General features: G+C 40.1%; 1 pseudogene; it reads right to left on the reverse strand.

The window, feature by feature from the left end:
• Positions 1 to 14,759: 14,759 nt before the first annotated feature.
• Positions 14,760 to 14,840, reverse strand: LOC114231152 (small nucleolar RNA SNORA31; annotated as a pseudogene).
• Between the last annotated feature and the right edge of the window lie 4,544 nt (positions 14,841 to 19,384).

The raw sequence follows: 19,384 nt of genomic DNA on the forward strand, positions 1-19,384 counted from the left end.
GCATAGTAAAAGTTCTGATGAGTCTGGAAATAAGGAAAATATATGAATTGCCTATTTCACTAAATTACTCCCCCTCCTTTTTTTATACCCAATCCTATGAATTTCTTCAAGAATTAGTGTTCCTGAGCATACTTCAGGAAATGTACTTTTGGTCTGGTATTCTTTATCTTCTTTTAAATCTCATCTTCCTCAAGAAATTGCTTTGTTACTCATTCAAAGGCCATTGTGTGTGATGGACATTAGTATTGATAAAATATTAACTCCATATAAAAATAGCTACACAAAATGAATGAAACTCAGTGGCGTATTTTATCCATGTTGACAAGGCCTGAAACACAGCCAAATCAACCAACCAATCAATCAAAATTCTTCACACACTGAACACCAAATGCTAATTATGCTTGTAGTCAAATATAGAGTCCTGCTTGATAAGACCACAGTCTGAACACGTATCCTAGAAATAATATGAGAGTACTTCACATGGTTCTTCATCCATAGACACACATGGGATGGCTGACATCCCTTTAGTTATTTTATCAAAGTATTCAATGGAGAGCTATGGAAGACACTTTGGAAACTATAAATAGGCACCAAATTGATGCACTGAGATCATCATTCTGGCATTGGCAGCTCTGAATATTTAGTGTGGAAATTTGGGTAATCACATACGATTCAGGATATAGATTTATAAATATAAATTCATAGACTACAAAATCTATCAAACACTCAAAAATTTGAATCCCTTCTCTTTTAGGCAAACCAGACTTCCAAAAGTCTTGCTGGCTTCCTCTTTGCTTCTTTATTTAGACATACTTAATATTTCTGTACTAGTGGCTCTAATTGTCACCATAGATCTGGATTACAGAAGCAGGAAATAAAGTATTTTTAAAAAGTGAGAAAGAAACCTCATGCAAAAATAAAATGCCAAAACACCACCAAAAAAATATAAAAACCCAAAACAACCAAGTGAGAGTTTAGTTTCTGGGGTTAAGACATTGAGTATTTCCCCAAAACAGAAATATATATTTTTTGCATTCATGAGAATTATTATACATCATTTATGGGAATAAAACCTTGACCCAAAACAGACACACCTCCACAAATTCTGCCATCTGCAAATGATATACACTGGAAATCAATAACCCCACCCTGAAATTTGACAACATGCCTCTGTGGAAGTCCTTGTTTTCCTAGAATCTTGAATAACCCACAGGATTATTTGCCTTAACGCATGCTTGTATTTTACAGGCAATTTCAGGACTGGATTTCCAATAAGTGCTTTCCTTGGATAAAACTTTCATATTAAAAAATATATACATGCAGGCAGAGGCTTCTTTCCAGCCACCTATAAGAATTCTGCAGACACCAGTTTAAATTGGTGTTGGATTTTTACCAACAGGACTTTGGTAACAGTCACACAAATAAACAAAATATTAGAAGTGACTCATACTACATCATAGCTGGAAACAACAAAACATTTAAAAGGTCTTTTGCGTAATGTATTGCGAGTCACCAGCTGTTTTTCTGATCCGCAGAGCAAATCCTGCGCTGAAAGACTGCTGCCCCGAAGGCAGGAGCTGACATTGATTTGAATCCACCAGCTCTCCGGTGGATCAGATGGCGTCTCAGCACTGGAATCAGTATTGCTATCACACTCTCATCTGTCGCCTCATGGGACAAGAGCTGCAAGAAATATGAAGGGAAATTGCTCCCGTTAGGGAACAGCTACATTTATTTCTGCTAAAAAAAAAAAAAAAAAAAAAAAAAAAAGCCACCACCTATAATGTGCATGTTAAAATGATCCCTAACTCTAAAACGAATCCATCCTTTTCTGACCAAATATAAATAAACTCGGCAGCGTAATTCATTATTGCTGCTTCCCAGCCCTATTCTTAGCCTTCCTCGGGGTTGAGCTGACCAATGTATAGTCAAGACTGTGGGGAAGGGATTTGTCATCTCAGAAACTCACACCTGAAGGCGTTTCAGAGTGGCTGCCACTTGTGCTGTCTGTCCAGTTCCGTCCCCGTGAACAAGCCCACCAAAAAAGAACTCTTCAACTGCTGGATCAGATGCAGAAACTTTTCTACATTTTTATTTATTCCTAAGTTTCCAGGATGACCCTTTAATTTGAAAGATCATGGCCATTTGGGGGAAAGCAATGTCAAATTTTAACTCATTTTCTAAGCCCAACATGAACTGGCCTCATTTAATGGGAAGCAGTGTCCTTCTCCTAAGAATTCATTGGCCTTCTGCACTTCCACTTTTTGACATAAACAACAGGACATTGACTTTTGTTAATGTCTGTGAAGCTCAGTAATTCAAAATAGCTGGACTTAAGCCTATACTCACAGATAAAAGCACAACCTCCAGTCTCACATCACACACTTGTATCCATCCATCCATCCATCCATCCATCCATCCATCCATCCATCCAACCATCACTGACTAGATATGTATTGAATAACTGTTATGTACATGGAGATGCAGCGTGAATAAACAGACAAGGCCTCTGCTGGCACAGATAAAGGAGGGACATGAGACTGTTCATAGGATGCGTTACCCTAAAAACATTGTGATTTGATGACAATCACTGCTGCTACTTTCAAAAGGTTTACCTTAATTCTATACTTTGCTCAATGCATTCTGTGCCATGAAAATGTTCAGGGACAACATCTTTGATTTAAAAATATAAAATATATTTAGAAAAGCAAAGATGACACTTGGCCTCTAAGATATAGCCTGTCAAATATTCTTAAACAGATAAGAATCTGAGCAGAAGAATTCATAAATACATTTAATATATAATACTAACTATAGCGACAGAAACACAGATGATGTCTGCATGATGAATTGTTGACCAAGTATTTCATTCAGAAAAAAAAAAAATGAAATAAGTTCTCATGGGTCTCAGGCCATAGAGAAAGAAATCACTAAATGCAAAAATTGTTTAGAAAAAAAAAAAGAAGAAAGAAAGAAAGAAAGAAAGAAAGAAATTCAATAGTCACAGTAGCAAGAGTCCCTTGGGAATAACAGGTCATTAGAAGCTTTTAAGATTCTCATAACAGATGACATTTCCTTAGGTCCTTTTCAATCCCAACCTGGCCCTAATCATTTTCTTTCTTGGGTTGTTTCTTAAGTCAGTAGGCTGCAGTATAATATATCTTGACATCATAACCTAAAATATCAGATCGGCTCAATTGTTATGCGAGCAATGTTGCTTTGCAAATGACTGCTGGGAGAGGGGATGCTACCAAGTGAAGAGGAAAATGCGTGCCACATCCACTCCCTGCTGCCTGTGGCTTAATCGGAAATAACATCTGTGAAGGAACACGTGACACTTCCATCCAGCAATGCGTTTGAATAGCAAAAGTATCTGTAATAAAGTCTGGTGTACAAGGGAATGAGGACACAGGGGCTTTTGCCTCTGCCTGCACATACCCTCACCACCTCGCCTCTGCCCCACTCCCCCAGAAAAGGGGTGGCAGGAGTCAGATCCCCAGGGAAAACAGCATTCTCCAGTGCTCACCCAGATTAGGTTTCCAGCACCAGGGATGGTTTTCTCCTACAGGGACAAAAGTATTTAAACCCTCTTACAGCCTCAGGAAGGCTACCTACAAAATGTTCTTCTCTGTGCAACCCTAATTCAAAAGGAATTTAATTTTTCAAAATTACATTTTGTAATTAGTGTCTGTGACTCTTGATATTCATGAGGTATAATCATTCCACTCCCCCTCCCCCCTTCTTTATAAATTATTTTAGGGCATCAGAAACTGTACTTAAAGAGATTGAAAGCTAATCACAGGAGTTGTTGGGCAACTGACTCATGCGGAGAGATAAAAAGCAGATGAAAGGATGCCAGAAGAAGAGATTCTGGGAAATATCTCCTGGATGTACATACGCAGAGCATGCCTATGTACTTTTTAGGATAAAAACACTGGGGGGAAAATGCGTATGGATGCAAAAATATCAGGAGAATTTCTTAGAAGTTTCTTGTATTTTTGCCATTCCTCAGTGTGCACTGCCAAGATGCCTTTGGCTTATGATAATGTGTCTATTATCAGCAACCACTCCCTGTATCTTCACAAGAAGATTCAGGCTGCCTAACTGCTGAGTGAGGCGGAAATTAGCTACAGCCTCAACTGAGTGATAAGCCTACATTTTTTTGTACGTATCACAGCATACAGTTTCACAAGCACCTACTGCAGGTGGGTACTCAATTGAAATGACCATAATTTTTGAAGGAAAAGGGATAAAGAATGGGGCCTAATGCACAGTGCTTTACACTACAGGCATTGCAGGAGGTACAACTGAAGTACCATAAGAATGTTGTTTAATTCTGTGGTATCTTAACGGGGTGTTGCCAGGATGCCTCCTGTTTCAGGGACTTTACAAGGGCTATTCCCTCTTCCTGGAAAACCTTTCCCGCAGATATCCAGCTCCAGTCTTTGTCCAATGTCACCTCCTCAGAGGGGCCTTTCCTGAACACCTTCTTTAAAATTGTACCTTCTGGTCCTCCTCAACGCAGCACTCTCTATTTTTTTCCGTAGCCCTTTTCAGCTCTGTAGTTCAGACTATATGTTCCAACACTTCATTAACAGAAGTGAACTAAGATATATTTAAACAACACCTACAATAAAATAATCAAAGTTGGAATATATATGACATATATAATAAAATATATTTAATCTATGTATATAAAACAAGTGAGTCAAACCATTTATCTTTGTCCTAAAGTAATTTTATGGCCACACTCCACCTGTTCAAAAATGTCCCCCTTTAGTTACCACACACATTTTCCTCTCTAGGGTGCCATGCACTCACACAAGCACATTATAAGTAATCCTCTTCTCTAGTCCTTGTCTTATACTGCAGTTCTCTACTAAAATGTCTTTCCTCTTTCTGCCTACCAAATACTACTTCATTTTTTATAGGTCTCTCAAGACTCCCCTTCTCTATGAAATAAGGAAAATGAACAATTACTCACGAAGCACATACTACATACCAACAACAGCAAAAACCTACTTAAATGGTTTTTGCATAATTCTCTTGCCAATCCTATGGGGTAAGTATTACTAGTCCCACTCATTGCACTCAAGTAACTTGCCCAGGGCCCCAGGACCATTAGTGCTAAGATCCATATGCCTTCTGAAAACCTCCAATGCCACACATAATCTGGACGGCCATGATGCTTTCAGAAACACTGAAACTCATGCTCCTCATCATTCTTTCTCTGAGCCCCATGCGGTGTCCCATGCTGCCTTGAGCTTGCCCTCTCACTGCTGTTTAACTTTGCTCATGCGCATGCCTTGCAGCGCTCACGACTGTACTCAGTCATGTTTCCATGGGACTAGCGCAGGGCTCCTCATTAACTCTGACGGACGGGCAGAGCCCATGAAGGAAGCAGACGAGGAGTGGTTAGTGAGCTGTAAGGACAATTGCTGCACTGAACTTTAAAAAAATAGAGAGGTTTACAATGGGGGAGTTACCCTATAAGTCCCAACAATGCAGAAAAAACCAATAAGATACGAAATCAGAACCATCTACTGGATTTCCCGATGAGGAGCGATGCCATTTGTGACTGTGGTGAAAGAATTTCTAACAGGTTGTTAAAAATGTACACCAGATTTCTGAGGATTCAAGAGTGAATGGGAGGTGAAATGAAAACAGCAATATACAGGTAGGGGCAAAAGTAGGTTTATAGTTGTGAGACGTGAAACACAGAGTTTATTCTTATATTATTATTCATTAGTTATTGCATTATTTATTTGTATTACAACTGTAAACCTACTCCTCCCCCCCACCTTGTGTAGATTACTCTTTCTAGAAACTTGTCTTTGAGAGGTGGGGGAGAGAAATTGCATACTGTCCAAAGAGAGAAACAATTAAGGATGGAGGACATAAGAAGAAAGAGAGAAAGGACAGACAAAAGAAAAAGTAGAAAAGGAAGGACAGAAGGAAGGAAGGGAGATGGATAGCATGCAGTAATATTTATGATAATGGGATTTTTTGCTGTTTCTAAATGCCATCAGATGGTTGCCCTGGGGCTATGAAGAGTGAGAGCCGTATGGAACACATGATCTTTCCGCAGTCAATGTGCTCCCAAACTTTGCCCAACCTCTCTATTTAAAAAGACTTGAATTATTTAATTTTTCTTAAAAACATTGCATGCAATAGGGTTTCCTGTTGTATGTTTGCCTTTCGCTTTTGCCTTTCATAAACTCTGATACCGTGAGGCAGTGGGCTCTGGCCCTCAGTGCTTCCTGGGAGCTCAGGATAAAGGTCACCAGCCCAAGGGCAGCTGGGACAGCAAGTTCAAAGGCCTGGGTTGCCTGAGTGGTGCCAAGTGCTGCTGGAGGAACATGAAGAGGTGAGGTGCAGAGGCAGATCACCCATGATGTGGTATAATTTACCAGCTGCCTTGTTTGGAAAGTAATAGAGGTAGGAAACCAGGAATACACATTGTAAGCCTGTGATCTATCACCTGGCATCCGCATGGTGTTTTATTGGTCCTTGAGGGATGGAACCCAAATTCTGATATCATTACCTCTTCAATATGGCAAAGGTTAAAGGGCTACGCCTAATGTAACTTCGAAGTTTTATATGGCGACGATGTTGAGGGTATGTTATTTAACGATCGCTCTTTGATTTCAAGACACCAGCCGTTTGCTTAGGGCCCTGCCTCGGTCTCCAGCAGTACAAGCTGCAGCAGTAAAAACTGGGCAGTGACAGATGGTTATTAGTTCAAGGAAACCTCCTAAAGGGCTCGAGCACACTCAGCAGGTCCACAAATTGAACCAGAATCAGTGAATTCCTAAAGTTTAGGTTTCCAACACCGGAGGGCAAGGGGATTAATGGGAGACAATCAGGGAACAAAGGTCAGAAAGCTGCGGGCAGCAAGGTCCCGATTTATGAAACGGCCTCTCATAAGGACTGGGCTGGGAAAGGGTACACAGGCGGAGCTCAGCCAATAATTCACATTGGAATTCTGTAACAAAAAGGAAAGGAAAAGACTCCACCCCAGAATCCTTCAACTCCCCCCCACTCCCGGGGGGCGGGGGGGGGGGTGGAGAGGGGCAGGATGGGACATGGTGGGGGACATCTCTTTTGGCCATTTCAATCCAGTTGTTTTTATAAAATTACAAATTTTTTTCCTCAGTCTTCCAGCTTCATGGACATTTTCTATGTAAATAATGTTGACAGCTTTTAATTTTCAAAAATTAACTCTAATTAAGAACTTCTAAAAAAAGGCCACGATGGGGTCTCCAGCAGTTCCCCTCAGGTTGTTATGTTAAAGCAAGAGAAAACAGAACAACGGGGAACATAACATATTCTTACTCCAAAATGCTTCTAAATGCACTGTTTAATACCTATGTAATATGTATTGATGTAAACGCACATGTACACAGACACAAATTATTTCCTCTGACTGTGACTTAAGAAGAATAAGTCCCAAGTAGAAAACAACACGAGAAATTAAAATGGATATAGTACATCATTCTTGAACTAAAATGCTAAGACAGGAATCAAATGAGTACCTAAAAAAGCAAGCCTCTCCCCACTGATTTACTTTCTGGCCATAGGAAGGCAGGAAGCATCTTTTAATACTAGGACAGGTGTCAGGTGATTAATTAGAAAAGGCCCTGGAGGGATTTGTAGAATAACATCCAATGAAAATACTTTATATCTGCAAAGAAATGCAGGTGAGGGTGCCTAATGCCTTGAACACCAGAGATGGGCAGCTGACGGGGAGAAACCACAGATGGTCCTCAGAGTTGGTCATCATAGGAAACAGATAAGAAGACACGTGGAGCCCAGCCGGTGTGGCTCAGTGGTCGAGGCTCAACCCATGAACCAGGTGGTCAAGGTTGGATTCCTGGTCAGGGCACAAGCCTGGGTGGTGGGCTCGATCCCCAGCAGTGGGCATGCAGGAGGCAGCCAATTGATGCTTCTCTCATCATTGATGTTTCTAATTCTCTCTCCCTCTCCCTTTCTCTCTCAGAAATCAATAAAAACATATTAAAAAAAAAAAAAAAGAAGGCACATGGGAAGCTTACTATTATTACTCTGTATATATCTAAGGGGATGGGATGGAAGCTGGGTTGAATCACAAACAAAAACCTTGTAGCACAAAGTTGTGTCTTCAAACTTTAAACACATATAGTAAAAATATCAATGGTACGGGAGGGGGGGACATAAAAAATATAACAAAATTGCTATGAACAATACAGGCCAAATAGTAAACAGAATTGACAATGTCAATTATTGTCAATAAAAACTATTCTCATGTATGAAGTCGAATATGCATGGCCTCAATACTGTAAGAGGGAATGTTCCTTTCTTTTAAATATAATTTGTAAGAGGAAAAGTTTTAAGAGGAAATCCCACAACTTAAAATGTTCTCTTAATAGCCTGAATTCCAGTTAACAAAGTTTGCCACCACCCCAGACACCTGGAAATGGAGGTGTCTGCTCAAGGGTCTCAAACAATTTGAAGTTCCAGCGATCGAGAGCATTCCAGGCCCACGTCCAAGGCACTAGGGTGGCAATAACATACAAATCGCTCTGATCTCTCTGCTGCACCTGGCTCAAGCCCCACTGCTCTATGTTTTCCTGAGGTGCCAGAGGAGAGGCCCCCGGAGGCCCCGCAGCCAGTGACAACCAGTAACACAACACACCTTCCAAAAGACTGAATGAACTGCTCCCTGGCGGCAGTGACCAGGGTATTTCACAGCATGTCAGAGAGATCTGCTGGCCAGTATGAAAAGGAACTATCTGGAGACTTGTGTGTAAGTGTGAAAATGTCATGGCACTTCTGTTCTTTGCTATATTTTTCTTTAAAATAAGCCCATAAAAATAATCAATACACTTGGCTCAGAATGTGAGCAGTATGCACACAGCAGACTTCCAATGCAGGCTTTTTGAACGAAAGTAAGTCTTTTCTTTGAAAAAACAAAGTTTATGTCTTTGAAGTCTATGGGAAATGAACTTTAACACAAAGGGATACGTATGGAAGGTGGAGCTGTATTGAATTCCAGCTGCAGAGCTAAATTACTAAAACATCACATTGGCAGGCTGCAAAAAAAATCCATTTAAAGGATTTGAACAACTGGGAACAAGTAAACAGAATGTTGGTCTTCCCTGACTTACAGATCATTCCTAACAAAAGGTCCCTCTGCGTGGTCTTAGGTCTAAACAATGGTCAGTGCAGAATCTTAACTGGCAAGGAGACCTGCAGACAGTAGTGACCAGCTTTCCACTAAAAAAGATTTGCTCAATGATTCGCCCATGACCTTGTCTTAGCTCACACTGCAGACAGGCCAGTGATCACACAGGATGGCCCCATGGCTAAGAAGAACCATCAGGGAAACACTGCCATTGGAAACATTGGTAAGTGGGTGCATAACCATTCTCATATTTTACCCTCTTTTGGGGGCTGGTCAGGAAGTATAAGCATAAAGTCACTTTTCTCTTCAGCTTAACCAAATTATATATTTTATCACCCAGTGGCTTAGGCAATAAATGTGACAGAAAGGACTAATTTAAGATCTGAATTTATTTTAATTAGTTTTTGTAATACTGCAGCAGATGTGAGCTTGCTTATGTGCAGTCTGTACTGGCTTAGAATCCCAATGAAGTCCCAAACATTTGATGTTGCTAAGGAAGTCAATTCTAAATAACAAGAAGAGAAAGAGGAAGTCAAGGAAGGAGGAAAGAAGGCTGTGGGCTGATTTGGTTCTGGACATGTTCTCTGCATACACACGGCCAGTTACAGTGGGGTGGTGGCTCAGTCTTCATAACTGACAGCTGTTGTTAACTCTTACAGAAGAGTAGATAACCTTTCGTGGGATCCATACCCAGATCCTGGGCGGCAGAGTAATGAGTCCCCCTGGAATGAAAGCCTCAGCCCTCTTTGTTGTAACTATTGATCTACTGCAGCGTCCTGATGTGATTTAGATGAGGGAGGAAGAGATAATGGCATTGATTATTCTATTTAGGAAGCAGACTAAGACAGAACTCAGGTACAATACATGAACAGAAAAAAATTCCACTCAATCATTTTGTCTTTTCTTTGTAGTCCAAGGCAACACAGGTAGTCATAGTGACAGGGGAATACATCTTGATAAACATGGAGCTTTGAATTTCAGGGACACTTTGGGGTAACAAAATGATAACATTGCTTTGCTGCTCTGGATTTCTAATGATCATGTATCACAGTCCTGACAAAGCCCTGGAGGTGTCACACCAGTTGGGGGTGAGCTTGAGGGACTGAGGAGTGATTCCCTAGGGAGACTAGTCATCTCCAATTGATGTCATATTTTCTAACTTTATTAGGTAAAAATGTCTTTGATTCAGAACTGTACTCCAAAATGTAATGAGTGAAATTTAGTGCACCAAAACCAGGCATCTAGTTCAAAGGTTCTCAATGGAGGGTGGGGGTGGGGATTTTACCCCATGGGGCATTTGGTAATGTCTGGAGACATTCTGGACTGTGAGTGGTGGTGCAATGGGTATCTAGTAGGTAGAGACCAGGGATAGTGCCAATCATCCTACAGTGCACAGGACAGCCCCCAACAAAGCATTTTCCAGCCCCCAATGTCAACAGTGCCAAGGTTTAAAAACCATGGTCTAGTTTATTTTGTAACAAAAATATCTAGAATTTGTTTTAAATTGTTCACCATAAAGCTGTTTACTGCCTAATAGATTTCCTTGGGACAAGAGTCCAAAAGAAAAAGAAAGAGAAAAGTATGGGGGTTGTGGTTTTGCATGGTCTTCTCTGACTCTTATCTATTCGAAAGCTGTTTAAACTATAGTAATTCACCTCTGAGTACCCCATCAGCCCTGGCAACTGCATTTTGGGGAGAAAATTAAGAGGTGGGATAATGGCCTTGACTTCTACTGAGTTAATATTCTAGGTTGGAGTAATGTTAAATAATGGGATGGGGTAGATTTAGAAAGTCTTTCCTGTGACAAGTAGAGGCTAGAAGGGAGAGCAGAGGAAATGTATCAGAATGTTCTAGAATTCAGAGCCTGAAAGAACCAAGATACTGTCCTTATAAGCCACTGTGTAGTACTGAAGCTATGAACTTGGAATATTCAGGTGGACAGACCTGGCTGTAGCACATATAAGCTACGTGATTCTAAAGCCAGTGCTTAAGCTCTCTAAATGTGGGTTTCCTCACCTGTAAATTGGAGAAAATGATATCCTACTAATAGAGTTATGAAAACTTGGTAGCACATTGCAATTATTTTTGGCTGTTGTGAGCTATTTTGCAGGTGAGAAAGCCACAGTTCAGCAGGAGAGATTAAAGGTCAAACAGCAAGTCTGTTAAAGCCAAAACTACAAATGCAATCTGGTTCAAGGTCAGGGCTCTGTTTATGTGTGTCACGTATCCTCCTTTGATTCTCATTATTACTCCTACTGCACTAACACTGGATGCAATCAGCATCCATCACACAGTAGGTATTATTCTAGGCACTGGGGATACAGACAGAGGTAAGACAGAAGCACCCTAGAATCGTGGTGTGGATGAAATGTGAAGGGAATACGGGCTGAGGCTGCATATTTGACCTCATGGGGTTGGGCTAATTTAGAGTTGAGATGGTGTTTGAACTGGGCTCTGAATGGTGAGGAAAGTGGGGATGGGGTGGAGCAGGGAAACCCACAGAGTCTCCAGAAACAGCAAAAAAGGTAGTGTTTGGGGAGCTGGAAGAATTATAGTCTTTATGAATGGAAATACATTATGTTGATATTAGACTCCACAGTTTACAAAGCATTCTCACATCCTCTACCAACACCACTACTAGGTCATAATGAAGTGAACATTTATTGAGTGCTTACTATGTACCAGGAGCTATAGTAAGCATTTTAAATGAACCAGCTCATTTATTTTTAGCAAATATATATATGAAAGATACTACAATCACTGTAAGGAAGGAAGTTAGTATTTATTAAATGAAGCAACATAGAGTAAAGGGGTTTTAGTGGCTTGCCTAAAATTACATATTACTTAATGGCAAGCTTTGGCTAAAACAGGGATTTTCTGAATCTACATCCAATGCTCTCTTACTTAATAATTATGTATACTATGTTTTACATCTTCCCCTTTCCTCCTTATTACACCTGCATCCTTCTCTAGGCTGTAAATTCTCTGAGGGCCAGGACTCTCTGTCTTTTGTTTCCCTTGCAGCTTGGGTAGGGGTGAAAAATGGAGATGAAGACTTAAGTGCCTAGGGCAGAATCAAGATTTAGGAAATGTTGGTGGAAGTTAATACAGTTTTAGCCTTGGAACTTATTTCAAGGGAGTGCTTTCCTTCAAAAGGTATTGACAGAAGTGGAATAATCATGGTGATTGTAGTCTTTATGTATGGGAGAATTAATGCAGAATATTCTGAATGTTCCCTTGCCTTCCAAAGTTAGTGAGCCTCTGGACATGTCGGATAACTCACAGAGCAGGTGTCCACCACAGGGGTTTTCTCTCTTATGACTGAAGACTGGGCTTCAAATAAATTTTAATATTTGAAAATTATAAACATGTAAAGCACACATATTGACTGTGACATTATGATTGAGATTTGATATCAAGGACTTGCAACAGGATTTAAATACAAGAGGTTGGGGTGTTTTCTTCAATATAGGTTGGGTTCATCATAGGTGATCTGAGTAAGGAAAAAAAGAATACAATTGTGCTAAGAAAACTTCTCCACTGCCTGCCTTCCAAACCACCTACATGATAAGGTTTCCTTCAATTTGTACAATACAATATACTTTTCAGACCTTAAAATGAAAAAAGAAAAATAAATTTATTTAGTTCATCCATTTTGTTCTGCTAATTCTGACATTTGAACATAAACCATTTAACCAAGAGCTTGGTACTATAGAGTAAAAAATCAAGAAAAATATTAATTTGATTTTGAACTCCATCAATAAATTGCTAAGTGATTATAGGTAGTCATAACTTCTTAGAGTGAATTGGTAGTCTGAACTTAAGAATTTTTTTAAAAATATATTTTATTGTTTTTTTACAGAGAGGAAGGGAAAGAGATAGAGAGTTAGAAACATCGATGAGAGAGAATCATCGATCAGCTGCCTCCTGCACGCCCCCCACTGGGGATGTGCCCGCAACCAACGTACGTGCCCTTGACCAGAATCGAACCCGGGACCCCTCAGTCCGCAGGCTGATGCTCTATCCACTGAGCCAAACCGGCCTCGGCTGAACTTAAGAATTTTTATAGCTGGTGTGTGTGTGTGTGTGTTTTAGATATCCCCAGTATGGCAGATTCAATTTTCCAAGACAGCTGCAACCAGATTTTCTATCCCACATGCTTTCCTTACAAGGTGACATTGCTGCTCCTCTCACTGAGTTGGATCTGTGTTCCCAGCCCCTGAATCTCAGTGTGCTGTGACTACAGAGGAAGAGATGCTATACAACTTCTGAGACTATGTTATAAAAGGTGATGCAGCTTCCACCTGGCCTCTCTTGGAGTACCTGCCCTTGGCACCCAGCTGCTACACTGTGAGGAAGCCCCAGCCCATGTAGTTGTTCCAGCCAACAGCCTCGGCTGAGGTTCTAGCAGCCAGCCAGCACCAACTGTTAGAAGTAAGAAGATTCCCAGGCAAAAGACTGAAATGGCCACCTAGCTTCCTCTTGTGGCTTATGATAAAAATTTGAAAGGAAAGAACTAGGCTAAAGAAAGAACTGTTAATTTTAAGAGAGCCAGGATTTTCTAGGCTTAAGATAATAATCTTTGCCATTCACCTCTCTAGGTAACAATTCCAAAATTAACATATGACATCCAAGAGATCAAATCCAGGGGTAGAGAGTGGTAATAAGTTTCAGAAAAAAGTGGTGTAAGGATACAGTCAATGGTGTGACTATAAAATGCTTTCTTAAGACCTTAAAAAGATCTAAGGCAAAAAGACAGAGTGTTCCTGAACATGTTAAGGATACTGTCCCATAGGGGACCCACCAAGATGGAGAAGGGCTTATATCAAAGAGATTTATAGATAGTACAGCCTTTTCTAATGAGTGGGTTGTCAATGAATACACAAAATTCCAGAGTTTTTAAGAATTTTTTTTTCTAGCAGAAGCACCACCAACTTCACCAAAAGGGACAGAGAGGCTTTTGGACACCCAATGTGTTATAGACAGGAAGTAGAATAAAAAGCTATTCAGCCATAAACTCACCATAGAATGCATGACTTAGAGAGCAGAACTAAAAACACAGAGAGAGGAAGCGCCAAGAAGCATAGCGCAGAAAAACAGGGCAGTAGGACTGAACCCTCAACCAGGCACTGGCAAAGATATACTCAGCTGGATTTCAGAAAGGCTACGAACCAGTGACTGCTCTGTGTCTCAAGTTTTCTACCATTTTGAATGTCAGCATAGAGGTGATCTTGGCCTGTTTCCCCACAATAGGTTGGGTGTATGGAGAAGAGGGAGGGCAGACAGCTTTAGAGAGGAATGGTACTTTAGGCCCTGCATGCAAGGAATACTACCCTCAAGACTCATCTGCATGCAGACTTGATTTGGATGGTGATTCCTAGACCTGGTGCCACAGTGGGTTAAGACTTAGGTTCTTGAGGGAGGGGATAAATATGTTTTGCATGTGGAAGGGATGTGAATTATTTTGATCAGGGAGAGAACTGCAGCAGATAATAACTTCCAAGATGGCCACAACAAAGTCTTTCATCCTACATATTCTTCTTACAATTTGATACCTACATGCCTCCCATCAAGAAGTGGGTTTTTTTTTTTTTTTCACTGTCTTCCCCCATTCAATCTTGGCTGCCACAATCAGACAGACAGAAAGCGCGAGGAACCTTTTCTCTTGCACCTGCACTGGAACCTTGGCAGCAAGGAAGTGGGGTTTATGTTCCCTTTAAATTTGGGACAGCATGAGACTAGAGAGGAAATGATGTCACTTCTATGGCAAGGTTATAGAAGAAAGAGCTTTAACCTGGTCTCTATTGAGATGCTTGCTCTGGGAACCCAGCTGCTATGCTATGAGGAAGCAGAGGGCACCTGCACGTGTTTTGTTGAAAGCCTCAGGTAAGAGACCAGCAGACAGCCACTATCAATTGCTAGACATGTGAGTGAGAAGTCCTTTGAGGTGACTACAATCCTAGGTACTGTCTGAATGCAACTGCATGACAGACCCCTAGCAAAACCCACTCAACCCCAGGACCATATGAGATAATATTATTTTAGCTGCATAGTTTTAGGGTTGTATTAATCAGCAATAAATAATTAAGGGAACTAGATCACTCACATCCTAATGTATGTTTACTTTTATAGATTTAACATATTTTAAGGTTTTGTTATATGAAATATACATATAGTACATATGAGAACAGGTCAATGATGCATACTACCTTAAAAACATTGCTAAACTTTTTAGGGTTTTCCTCAAACAAGAATATATATATATAATTTATAGATAGATATATAAGGAGAATGAATCTGAAAATGCATGTCAGAAAGTGCCAAACCCTGAATAATTTCTCAAATTTAATATAGAACTTTGTTTGTCTGCTGACATTATTGTTCTTGATTTTTTTCCCTGAAATTAGTTTTTAATGATAATCTTACAGATTCTGAGCATTTAAAATGTGAATTCTGAGGTTAACAGTGGAGTAGAGTTAGAGGGATTTCATCACATTCACATAGCTGAATAGCCAAGCAAATCACACTGTGAACTGTCACCCTCACTGCTGATAAATATCTTTAATCCCATTCAAATATATTCCACTTCCAAGGCCATTCATAATATGGTTTTTCCTCCATCATCAATTCTATTCATGCAGGTTGCCAATGCTTCCCGAATTATTCTCCCTCCTTTTAATAAATTATCAGAATATAATTAGTAATATATCAAAAGTGTACCCAGGTCCCCACCTCCTCTCAAGAGAAGCAGATTAAACAAAAATGACTCTAGCCCTGGCTGGTGTGGCTCAGTTGGTTGGAGAGGCATCTGGTGCACCAAAGTAGGTTTGATTCCTGGTCAGGCACATACAGGAGGCAACTGATCAATGTTTCTCTCTCACATTGATGTCTCTCTCTCTCTCTCTCTCTTTCTCTCTCTCTCTCTCTGTTTCTCTCTCAAATCAATATATATATATTATAAAAAAAACATATCCTCGGGTAAGGGTTTTAAAATTTTTTTTAAAAATGACTCTAATTTATATAGTATGCAGACATGGGCAAAGTCATATACAGGGTCAATGCAAGTCCTATTAATTGGATCCAAAGGAAACACTTCCCTCTCTGTAAATTGGGTTCAATCACCCAAATCCGTGGTCGGCAAACTGCGGCTCGTGAGCCACATGTGGCTCTTTGGCCCCTTGAGTGTGGCTCTTGCACAAAATACCATGGCCTGGGCGAGTCTATTTTGAAGAAGTGGTGTTAGGAGAAGTTTAAGTTTAAAAAATTTGGCTCTCAAAGAAATTTCAATTGTTGTACTGTTGATATTTGGCTCTGTTGACTAATGAGTTTGCCGACCACTGACCTAAATGGTAGAACAAGTGAAAGATAGCAATCAGGATGTTTTGATGTTGGCATGAAGCTGAGGCCAGTCGATGGAACTTTAGTTGATGGTGCTGGGGTTCAGATTGCTTATGGCATATAGCATAGCCATAGTCTCACTCCTGGAAAGAATTTTCATGATTGTACAATAATTTAACTCTGCAAACTATGACCTCAGATGTTTCCATGGTTTCTATCTCTAATTGTTCTACAGTTAAAAATAGTGGTCAAATTTTAAAAAATACACCCACACAAGATCTAAATGCTAGCTGGATCTAAGTAAAGCATGTACAGATACAAATCAAAGTCCTGCTCTTAAGAAGCTCCCCACATAAAAGTGCTGTATTTTCTGTGGTTGCTACAACAAAGTCCCTCGAATTGGATGGCTCAAACAATGTAAGTGTGTAGTCTTACAGTTCTGGAGGATAGATGCCTGAGATCAAGGTATGGCAAAGATTCTTTGCTTGACCAAACTTTAGTCAGGCTCCTAAACCTCTTAGGCACACCTGTGCACTTCCTTTTACAACCTAGGTTTAGCAAGAGTCTGGGTAAATCAGTTTAACCAAAACCCTCTACCTTCCATATCTGACCAGTTTCCTCATCCTCTACCATCCCTTAGGTGATGCCTGATGACCCTGGACTGTCTTCAGCAATAGTCCTTCCAGGTAAGTTTAGCCAGAAGCCCCCTTTCCCCTGATCTTCTCTCTGTAATTTTCCATCCACTGTCCTTCCTGCCCCTCCCTGCTACTTAGCTATACAGTTTCATTTGCCCATGCTGTGTTTATAGTTGAGCCCAATCTCTCTTCATTGTAAAATCCTATTGCAGTGGTCCCTATACCTATCACAATGGTTGTGAATGAAGTCTGCCTTATCATCTTTAATAAGTGTCACTGGAAATGTATATATATGTATATGTGTATATATTTTAACAGGTATTGGCAGGGTGGATTCCTTCTGAGGGATGTGAGGGAAGGATATGTTTCAGGTCTCTTGGATTATAGAGGGCTGCCTTCCTACTCACATGGCATTCTACATGTGTGTTTGCATATGCATGTCTGTGTGTGTGTGTGTGTGTGTGTGTGTGTGGGTGTGTGTGTGTGACAGTGTCCAAATTTCCCCTATGTATAAGGACACTAGTCATATCAGATTGGGGTCCATCCTAATGACCTCCATTTAGCTTGACTATTTCTGTAAAGATCCTACCTCCATAAAAGAACACATTTAGGACTTCAACATATAAATTTGGGAGGAAGGAGATCACAGTTGAACTCATAACAAGTATCTTAGTTATGTAGAGATAGTACAGTGCAAAAGAACTTATGATAGAAGGCCTTACAGTATTTCTGGAAAGTCAAGGCATACACAATAGACAACAATTCAGTTTGCAGTACAGATCCAGAGACTTCTAGACTTTGACACTAGCTTCATTATCAGGTGTCAAAAGGGATCCCTAGAATTCTGCACACTCCTTGCAAGAACTCCTTCCCCTGTTCTGCCCCATAATACTCATGGTGTTCTCACCACTTTCTGCCTAGAGGCTTCAGTACTACTGTCACCCTGGCTGTCATTCCTGCCTGATCATGTTAGTGACTATGTGAAGCACAGCAGCTTTTAGAGTCTAAATTTTTAACATCATTACTATCTCATATGAGCATCTAAAGCTTTTCTATTTCTATTTTGTCAGGCAGTTGTTTAAAGCCCTCTAAAACGTCCAGTGTTTCTAGGTCTTCTCAGAGGGAGAGTCTATTCAAAAGTATAGTCTATGATCACCCATGATTCTGCCAAAACAAACTTAGAGTCCTTTTGAAGACTGAAAAACCATATTTGGAGTTGATGTTATTTGGTTAGTGGAATAATCATATTAAAATAATTATCACTTTCAGAAACAGTAAAGTATATATTTGCCACTAATGTCATTCTGTTGCTGGGTCTTAATTATATAAGCATGTCAATTTTCATTTATATAAGAAGGGAAATAATGGTAATTTGATTATTGTGTAGTTCTTTGGATTTTTAATGAATGAGACTTCATTGTGTAACTTGTTTTCAAAAGCTGAAATCAAGCACGATTTTAAATACATTAAGTATATTTAATCTGGGACCTGCAGAAATTTAAAAAAATAATTAGAGGGAGGAAATGCTAGAAATTTAAAAAGATGGTCTATCTATCTATCTATCTATAATATATTTTTATTGATTTCAGAGAAGAAGGCAGAGGGAGAGAGAGATTGAAACATCAATGATGAGAGAGAATCACTGACCTACTGGGGATCAAGCCCTTGATTGGAATCAAACCCAGGATCCTTCAGTCCACAGGCCAATGCTCTAAACACTAAGCCAAACTGGCTAGGGCTGGTTTGTATATTTTATTTTATTTTTTAGTTTTAAAATATATTTTATTGCTTTTTACAGAGAGGAAGGGAGAGGGATAGAGAGTTAGAAACATCGATGAGAGAGAAACATCGATCAGCTGCCTCCTGCACACCTCCTACTGGGGATGTGCCCGCAACCAAGGTACATGCCCTTGACCAGAATCGAACCTGGGACCTTACAGTCCGAAGGCCGACGCTCTATCCACTAAGCCAAACCGGTTAGGGCTGGTTTATATATTTTAAAAGAAATTCATTTTCCTTTCCTGGTACATAAAATAATCAAGAATTGCCTTGTTTGAAATTTATATATTCTCACAAATATTCCTTCTCTGCATGTTGACATAGGAATAAAACAACAGAAGAGCAATAGTAATCCTCTAAAGGATCACAGCTCCGTCATAAAAACAGGAAATAAAACTTTCAGTCTAAGGTTTAAGAGGCTCAGGCTCCATAGGAAGGACTGAGTGTTTGGAGAGCTTTGCACTGAGGC

Source organism: Eptesicus fuscus, chromosome 10, assembly GCF_027574615.1.
Source record: "Eptesicus fuscus isolate TK198812 chromosome 10, DD_ASM_mEF_20220401, whole genome shotgun sequence".
NCBI lineage: Eukaryota > Metazoa > Chordata > Mammalia > Chiroptera > Vespertilionidae > Eptesicus > Eptesicus fuscus.